The sequence below is a fragment of the Aedes albopictus genome, chromosome 2 (genome assembly GCF_035046485.1).
Source record: "Aedes albopictus strain Foshan chromosome 2, AalbF5, whole genome shotgun sequence".
Lineage (NCBI taxonomy): Eukaryota > Metazoa > Arthropoda > Insecta > Diptera > Culicidae > Aedes > Aedes albopictus.
This window is the reverse complement of record NC_085137.1, coordinates 156,621,716-156,631,760: the sequence shown is the minus strand read 5'-3', so window position 1 is coordinate 156,631,760 and position 10,045 is coordinate 156,621,716.

Sequence of the window (10,045 nt, the reverse complement as noted above, 5' to 3'; positions counted from 1 at the left end):
CTGTGTTATAGGGATAGGATTTTTTCAAAACACCATCGTTCTTCTTCTTCATGCAACCTCAAATCACCAATAGGTTTTTTTTCTTAACTACCGTAAAACGGGGTATCTTTGATTATGCGGGTAACTTTGATAGTGCGGCAGGCATTGTATAGTTTATCTAATAACTATGATTCCTTCAACCAGTTAAGAAAAAGGCAAACGTAAATCAATTCTATACATATGAAAGTTCATCTTAGACGTATTTTCATTAAATTCTAGTTTATATACAACTTTTTGGACAAAAAAGAAAAATTGTTGATATTTTTGTCATTTGTCAATTCCTTCAAACAATCTGCTATACAACTTCGTTACAACTATTTTTTCAATAAATGGACTCTTATTCTCGATAGATTCATCATAGTAGATTCCAAATCTAGCCTTGAATCTCTTAACGAAGTGTGTTTTTACGAAATGGAAGCAATTTTGTAAATTGGGCTATAAATTTCCATACATTGATAAACGCCTAAAAGTATGCAATGCCCTTGTAATTTCATGTAGATTGTTCAAAATTTGTTAATAAAACATTAAAAAACTATCCAAAAAAGAAATCTCACCATGACTAGCATGTTATCATATGTTGGTGTACCGTTAAGCATATATTATTACAAATATAATGATTTTTGATAGCTTAATTCACTGTGTTTTCCACTCAGGACTCCACAAACTCATTTTTATAATATAAAAGTCGGGGAAATACTCTTAGATGGAAAAATATTGAGAAAATTCGCTGAAAAACTATCAAAGTTACCCCGTTTTACGGTACATTTCTTGCCATTTGAATAATAGGCTTTAACCTGAACCACTGTGCCACAGCACACCAACTATTGTGTCAGGCAGTTACTGAGTGAGCACACGGATATCACCATCATATATCAAGCCTATAGGCCTATAGCTTAACCAAACACCGTATGTAACATATGTAAACAGAAAAGAGATTTTCACATGAGGCACTGAATTTCCTTAAGGACTACTGGTATCACTCACCTTTTGGATGGTTTGTGAAAAAATACCCGGATTTTTCACGTTTCTAAAATGCTCAATGTATGAGTGGCTATGGAAACAGCGCACTTCCCGATCGATTTTCTCCGTTCGTGGATTTTGTTTGATACGGTGTTTGGTAAAGCTAGGCTTGGAGTGGACCTGGTGTGATGGTTAGAACACTAGACCATCACGCCGAGGACCTGGGATCGAATCCCACTCCCGACAAACTCGCAAAATGTGAGTTCTTCCTTCGGAAGGGAAGTAAAGCGTGGGTCCCGAGATGAACTAGCCTAGGGCTAAAAATCTCGTTAATACAGATAAAAAAAAAAAAAAAAAAAAAAAAAAAAAAAAAAAAAAAAAAAAAAAAAAAAAAAAAAAAAAAAAGCTAGGCTTGATATGAGCCATAACAGATCCATACCGATTATTCACCGGTAATGGGAATTGGGTCGTAGTTGGGTTCAAAATGACGGCGATATGGACAACGAGTAAATACCTACCTCTAACCCCGAATTGAGCGGAACCAACCATTGACGTAACTTTGTGTTGTCCTGACCCAACAAGTAGTTCCAAGTGGAAAGTAGACGGTGCCTAAACTCACAGCGATCGACAACAGAACAGGTGGTGGGACCAGAAAACGACGACTAGGCCATGATCAGGCACTCGCAACTGGAAGACAACATTAACCAACTACGAGCTAGGGAAACGCTCCGTATAACGGTAAGGCGATATTTTGGTTCTCATGTTTATTAATTTACGGAATAGGTATCGGGCTAAGGCCACAAAAACGGGACGTTACTGTATTGAGTGGTCGGCGCCTCAATCACTCACAGTCTGACCCGGCTAAGTTAGTGGTATGTTTATGAGGATCACCGCACAGTCAATAACATACGTGCGAAACACAAGGCAAATATGAGGAAGTTTCGTAAAGGCAACATGATATAATTTTGGTATTTCTTCTCTTAAAACTACCTTAAGCTAGTCTGATCTTGGGCAACATCTGCTGCTGTCGACACTGCTGCTGTAGACGATGCCGGGGCCCCGCAGGATCGATGGTTCGAAAGCGCTGTTCCTCGAAAGCGCTATTCTTGGTGTGCACTAAGCACACCACCACTTCATGCACGCACACACACACACTCGTACTCCTTGCCGTGGCAGATGGTCTGTGACGGCCGAAGGTGTCGCCGCTGAGGCGATCGTTAGTGGTAGTTCGTCCGGGGAACGACTGGACGCAAATACACGACGAGGCCGTGTCGACGAAGATACGGGCCACTTTCCCAACCGACAGGGTGCCAGTTCCACGCGTGCGTCAGTGATCACGTTTTCCGGCACGCCGCCGTGATCTTCGGCACGCTCCAATGCCGCTGTAACCGCCTGCCAACTACGACGAAAACGACGGACTGAGTAATCGTCCGGAATCACGCTTCGGTCTAAAGATGAGTTCGGGAACCGTTCCGCAGCACCACCGCAATGTTGTTTTGGCCGCGTTCTATGCGCGGAAGAGCTGGCGATGGAATCCGTGGTCGCACGATTGCACTGAGACGGGTAACGGGACTCAATCCCGCATAACGAGCCCTAAAATGTTAATGGGAAGTCGTTAGTCTCTTGTTAAGCGACGTGGCGTGTGGGAATACATACTTCCTCATGAAGGCTCGTCTTTCACCGAGAAGGAGACCTTTTGGTCTTGGATCGTCGGGTCAGTGTTCGGAGTAGCTTCCCGGATTCGTTCCAAACCGCGCCGGCGTTCGTTCGATGGCTTGTCGGATTTGCCGTGCTTTCCCGGTCGATTGGCGAACTTCCGACCTCTACTGCGATGTTGGAGCAACTCTTGCTATTGACGCCTAGGAAAAGAGCCCTGTAATGGCAGACTGGGTTTTAGTTGTTGTCCCGGATCAGTTTGTTGTACTGTGACCTACTTCGTTGGGAAGGCTCGATTTTATCCATAGGCGATCTTCCTTGGTTGGTCGGGGAATTATGCACAATCATCCGGGACGAACTGAAATGTTGAGCATGAGGGTTATGTTTTGCTCGTTACGTAACTTCATGGTCTTACCACTAGCAGATGGTGCTGTTGGAGTGTGGGATGGTTCCGCCGAGCAATTCCGGCTGGGTGCAGCTTTCCTTCCAGGTTCCTCCGGACTTCTCAGTCGAAGCAGCGGCCGTGTGGTGAGCCCACGTATGGATATAACGTTCAACGTGGTTTGTCCTTGTGAGGGGCAATTTGTTGTCCCTTACGGGATGGTTGGTGAATCGGTGGTGGCCACCGACACCGATGTTTCCTCGCTGGAGGACTTGTACACGGCTCGCTGTGGCTGTTCGGTGGCACAACGTGGCAAGTGTTTCGGGTTTAATTTCTGCACTTCACTTTTGTCGGCTTTTCTCTCCCGCTAGTCCACCGGAAATGGTTCGTTCGCTCCTGAGTGTTATAACCGGTAATTTATAAAAAAAGACATTCTTTCGTATAGGCAAGACGACCGACTGTGTCCATAGTCATAGAAAAACTGACTCTTGTTTATTGTTCTACCTCTCAGTTTCCTTAGTACTGTATGCTGAGAACCCTTACAGTGGGTTCTCCTATTACAGTTAAGATGACTAGCCACAACAACTCCTTCCCCCTTTTCTTAACAATATATAAAAATAAAGATCGTACTTATTTACTATTAATCTTTGGCTTAGTTTCAAAGTTTTACAATGATTTCTTCAGAACGTTCAGTGAATATCATTCATGCATCAATGCAAACTTGCATATAAAAACATTTACTCGAATGTAAATTTTGAACTCTAGCACTGAATTCTATTCAATGATGTTACTATATCTCTATTTTTCTTATTGTTGAGAAACACTTATTGATTGAGAAACAGTCACGTAACAGTAACATACGCTGGGTCTCCATTCTTGATCTTCATGCCGAACACCATATTCTCCTCGCCACTTTTACTGTGTTCAACGGTAAATAAAAGTCTGCTTCAAATAACGGGAACTGATATGATCCGATGAAGCACCACTGAACCATCTCGTTCCGGAATATACATATCATCGACTCAGGAAAACAACTTCACGGCTGCAAACTCTCCATCCGGTCATCAATTAAATAAAGGTCGAATAACGATTACACCATTCAAAACCCCGATCTTGCAGGGCAGCTGTAACAGACGCAGTCATTCGTTGAAATTGTATACAGCTTTTGAATAACACAGCTAAGAAAATCAGCAGCATATGCACAAGCTTCCACAAATAATGCACCACTATCAATCGGTACAAGTGTGTGGCGTGTGTGGTACCTGTACTTTGTTTACAATTTTCGGCGAGGTTCACTTGTTTTACTCAGAGCTCTGAGTACGTTACTAGTAACGTCGGTAACGTCATGACATTAGTGTGCGAAATCGGCACTGTTTTGTGTGTGTTGTGCGGATAAAATAAAAATGGTCTTCAAAAGTTTCCAAGCAAAATTGCAAAAAAGCTGGAAAACAAAATGCCTTCTGTTTTGTTGCATCAATAAAAAAGAGAGTAAACAAAGTCTTCACAGACAAAAACATCTCACAAAATAAACAAAATAGTGAGCCCAAAATAAGCGATAAAAAAGTAGTACTTCACGCCATGCTCCACCAAAAAAAAAATCACTACACGTACTTCTGGGAATTTTATGCACTACTGTGCAAAAAAGGTCAGCAAAAAAAATGAACAACGTTCACTAAAACACTGACTAAACTTCAAAACATCACAAACCAGAAAAAATACAAAGTAGCTGAAAAGCAACAGGATTTACAGGCGCACTAACCAAAATGTAAAAAAAATACACACACACACACACAATCCAAAATTACACAGTTACCGGTGGTCGAGAATACACAACAATTAAAGCACATTGCACGCATGTCGCCAAATGAAACTTGCACCAAAAAATCACGCCAAAAGGAACTAACGCCAACGGTCGTGAAAGGCATAGTGCAAATTCCTACATTTCTCCTCGTCGACACTGTTATAACCGGTAATTTATAAAAAAAGACATTCTTTCGTATAGGCAAGACGACCGACTGTGTCCATAGTCATAGAAGAACTGACTCTTGTTTATTGTTCTACCTCTCAGTTTCCTTAGTACTGTATGCTGAGAACCCTTACAGTGGGTTCTCCTATTACAGTTAAGATGACTAGCCACAACACTGAGTGTGTGTGAGCTTGCTGCTGTGTGCATGCGTGACGTGTGTTTGACATTGACACCTGTCAGCGGTGGGTGCAGCTAAGGGCTAACTTTGCTTACATAAGTTTGTTATTATCGTTGCACATATAATAAGTAGTAGGTATTTGATTAGGTACATTTACACATTTTAATTTTCATCGGCATAACCCGTAACATCCGCCGTGAGCGAAACTTGTTTGGTCTTTGCCACCATATGCCCTGAGACAGCCCACTCTAGGAACAGGAGACCACCCCGAGCAGAAGAAAATAACAAGAGAATAACATATCATGGTATTTATCTTAAATACTACCATACCTTGATATGCCCTTTATTAGGTGGTAATAAGAGGCAAAATAACAACGAATACCAAAATTTTGTATAAATAGCACCTAGAAAATGTCAAGTCTTGTTATTTCAATAATGAATGCAGACCAAAAATTTCAAGTGCTGTATTTGTTATCGCAAAGTTATTGAATAACATACTAATAACATTTCTTGTTATTAAATGTTCCATTTGTTCGATGATTTCATAATGTAATAGCAAATCTTGTTCTTCGGTTATTTTCACTGCTAAACCAACAAATACTACATCAATACCAAACTCTGCTCAAATACCTCCAACTGTTATTGTGATGTCCTCATAACATTTCGTAGAATAACGCAGCAATAACAATTTTAGGTATTAGAGCACATTTTGCTCTTCGCATGGTATTTGTAAGGTATGCCCTTTTGCTCGGGACCCTTGTACTGGTGCTTGAGTCCACCATTGTGAATCTGCGCCTCGTCTGTATACGAGCTAGGCAATGCATGCAGCGAGCACGTATCTACTAATGAAGAGCGGGATTAACGACACGTGGCATTCGAGACTGCCATACTGCCCATAACTGCATATTTGTAACATTTGCATATTTTGCTGGTATTGAGCTAATATCGGGGATCATCATCAAATCACAAGTGCTTTCGACCACCCGAATAAAAAATCAAGTTTGTTCTAGGATTTATGAAAAAAAAAACCAAGTCATTTTGTCTCATTGAGCAATGTGACCGCATAATAGTCACACTAGGAAAATAGATTGGCTTTAAAGCGTGACATCAATCATACTGAGGTTCGATTTATTTTTTGACAATTCCCTCAGCATACATGAAATGCTGTAGAAAATTTGATTGTTATACGACTGATGACAAATTTATGAGAAATTTTTAAAATTTCGATTCATTTCTATACTATTCAAAGTTGCAACTTTGAGTTCCATTTTCTCCATGTTATGGGCAGCATAGTCGGGCTCAAGACCGAGATAAGGGCAAGCTAAAAGGCCTGCTATGAGGGTCTCTGTCAGAGTGCCAATTCATTCGCGTGGGGTGATACCTAGGGTCGTGATTCCCAAGACACGAGGTGTAATGGCACTCAATGAATCATCTCCAGCTATACTGGAGAGGATCATCGAGAGGCTGTTTCCGAGTCCACAGACTCCTTTTGTAGGACCGGTGGAAACTGAGGCTGGCGATTTGTAGAAGGTTACCGACGAGGAACTTGTGGGGATTGCAAAATCCGTGACTGTAGGTAGGTTCCTGGCACAATTCCAAATAGAGGATAACGTGTCTCTGAAGTCGGCCTTCTGATTACTAAGGGTATGCGGTATACCGAAAAGTTTCGCCAAATACACCGCGAAACGAATTTCCGCGGAATTCCACGGAATTCAACCAGGCGAAATTAATGATTTTGAATTTCGTTTCGTTTCGTCAAATTCTAAATATTTCGCCTTCAAAAAATATATTTTGACGAAATTAAACGAAATTCCGCGGAATGTCCAATAAATTTCGAAAACAAGTTTATTGTGAAATTCCCTTTTTAAAATAGTTTAAATTTTTATTGGAACTCTTGAAAGGGATTTACCATTACATCTGTATGACCAGGGCTGGATGTACGGGGGGAGGGGGTGGCCGGGGGTGGTTATTCAGGCTCTGAGCCCCCACATTTTAGGTCCCCCTACAAAGACCTTTTTTGATTATTACACATCAACTTTATGTTTCATATTGCTCAAATACTGTTTGAAAACAAAGAAGTTTTGTATGCTCATCACCAAGGGACCTTCGCATTCGCTCGGGCCTCAGGCAATCCTTGATTCGGGCCTGTGCATGACGAAACGCTATTCACGGTTAAGCTCTTATTTCTTTCGTTAATAAAAAAAAATCCCGTAGAATTTCCTGGCCAAATTATAAAGCCGATTCATAAAGCTACAGCCCTAGGCTAGTCCGGAATCAAATGGCCTGAAGGTAGAAAACACTTTTTGATTTTTTTGGGAGTGGTTTTTTTATCCCAGGTCCTCGTTGAGAAGGGCATGCACATCAACCATAACATCAGGTCCGCTTAACATGTAAAATCTGGAGTCGAGATTTATCTGGTAGAATTTTTGGCTTAATATCTAGAGATGATTGTATTTATATTTTTAGAATTTGCGGATTGCGAATCGAGTTTGTGGATGCTTCAATGATTGCCGATATATTTCGTAAGCATTCTTTGTGAGTTTTACAGGTTATTTTCTGATAAATTCAATCATCTATCATTTCTTTGAAGGTTGTAGATTTCAAGCTATCTTTAGCTTGATTGGTAAACATCTACTAGTTGATGTTTCCATATCGTATGCTTCATGTTTCTGATGAACAATCGTTATTAGAGCGAGCATCTTACAGAGCTACTAATTCTGGGGGAGTTAAACGAAAGTTTTAGATTTTTTGCAACGTTTCGACTCGTATTATAGTCTTCTTCAGGGGATAATCTTGGCAATTATTTTTTTCATTTGGGATTGCATAGAACCAGGCTCCCCCCTTTACGATCTTGCATAGAAATCTCGGTGTCTGAACTATTATACATTGGATACGTAGCGTTTATTCTTTATTTAATCTAATGAAGCAATTGATTGCTTTGAACTTGACTTCTAGTGGAGGTAACGGTTGGTTTGAAGATTGTGGCTTATTTGTAGTTTGAGCATCTTATAGCATCATCACAATGATGCAACGCATTGGTGTGATCTTAAGTCATTAGAGTTATCTTATTCGGTTATTGGTGTAAATTTTGAAATTTTCAATTGCAACACATTGCTAAAAATTTAAAAAAAAAATCTTAGATCATTTGGACACTTTGCGCTCTAACTTAGTCAATTTTGAACCAAATGAATTGATTTTTTACGCAGTGAGATGTGCAAAACTTCAAGTAAATTGGTACAATATTGGCTGACTTACAGCTCAAAGTGGTCAGAATCATTCCAGGGCCCAAATGGTCCTCCACCCTTGTTACGCAAAGTTGGGTACTTATCTGAAATGTTTAAACATATCAAATTATATTTGAACACCCCTAATCAGTCATTCTGCATTAGATGCCTGCGAATAAGAATTCAATTGTTAGTTTTGAGGAGGTGTTTCCTAATTAGATCACCGAATATGTGATCAGTTCTATTTTTCACGTGTATGTTTGTTCTAATAAATATTATTATAGCATTTTAGCTTACCGAAGACAAATCCAATGCCGGGTTTGATGTGAGAAAAGGTAGAAAAACGGCAGCCCCAACAACAAACCTATACATGGAACTGTAGCAAATGAAGTCTTGAAGATGAGACTAGACGGAAACATCGCCACGTCACCGCTAGAAAAAAAAAATGCAAACACGCAGCATTAGTTTCCTGATCAATTTGATATAACTGCAAAATTCCTCAGAACTTTTTCGAAAATTTCGTTTCTTTTCGAAAAATACCGAGTGAATTCGGCATGGAATTCGGATTTCGTATCGATCTCACGAAACATTTTTGAATTTCGTTTCGTTTCGTACCGCATCGCATCGGAAATTGCACATATCGTTTCGTTTCGTTTCGCTTCGAAAAAATTCCATAACGCATACCCTTACTGATTACGGCCCTTCTTTGTAGAAGCTTCTGGAATATTCAGATCAGTTCTACAGAAATGACTGGACGAGGAAGTCTTCCCAGAGGTTTGTATGCTGAAGAGTCGTGACTACAGTCGATCCGGGAGAAGCATTTAATCAGCCATATATGGGAACAAATCCTGTATTTGAGTAGCATTGGTGCATAAAGGGTAGATTTTGTTACTAAACTGCTGTAAAATTTCGAATGGTGTTGGATATAAATTGCTTCTTATAGCTACTTTGGTAATATTGATTTTTGAAGAAACTAAGCATATTGAGCCCAAATACTTCTTTCTGTAACTTTCTCAGCTAGAGAAGCCCATTCGGTGATGATATATCACATGGATACGCAGCATCCTTCCATCCGCTGTTGGTAGCCCCGCCATAAATGAGATGATAAAATAAACGAAAACCTCAATAAATAACAATTTCAACGCAAATAACTCACCATTCCCAGAGAGTTGGTCAAACCAACAGCAGTAGTGGGTTTGAGGCGAGTGCGTGCGGAAATCAGTCAGCCCAATTGTTCATCCAAGATAAACATTAATCATCGACGAAGATAGATCAGGCCGGCCGGGCCGGGTGCCGCGTGAATATGGCAAAAGAATTGCAATGAGGGAAAACGGCCACCACCACGCCAAAAATGTCGGGCGTTTATTGAATAGAGAATATGGCTCGGCTCAGCCGAATGGCGGTGCCTGTCAGTACAATGTGGTAAATGGGATCCATTGGGGAAAGTGTGCATTTAATGAATCGTTGTTTGGTTTGATGTGGGAGCCAAACTCTTCTCTTTTTTCTGGATGTACATTTCCAGTGGAAATGGGCTAGCCTAAGCGCTCTTGTAATTATTTCAAAAGTTACTAATTAAAGAGTTTTTTTTGTTGGCCATTGTATGTATGAATTTGTGTAACATGTGGCAAGAATAATAATAC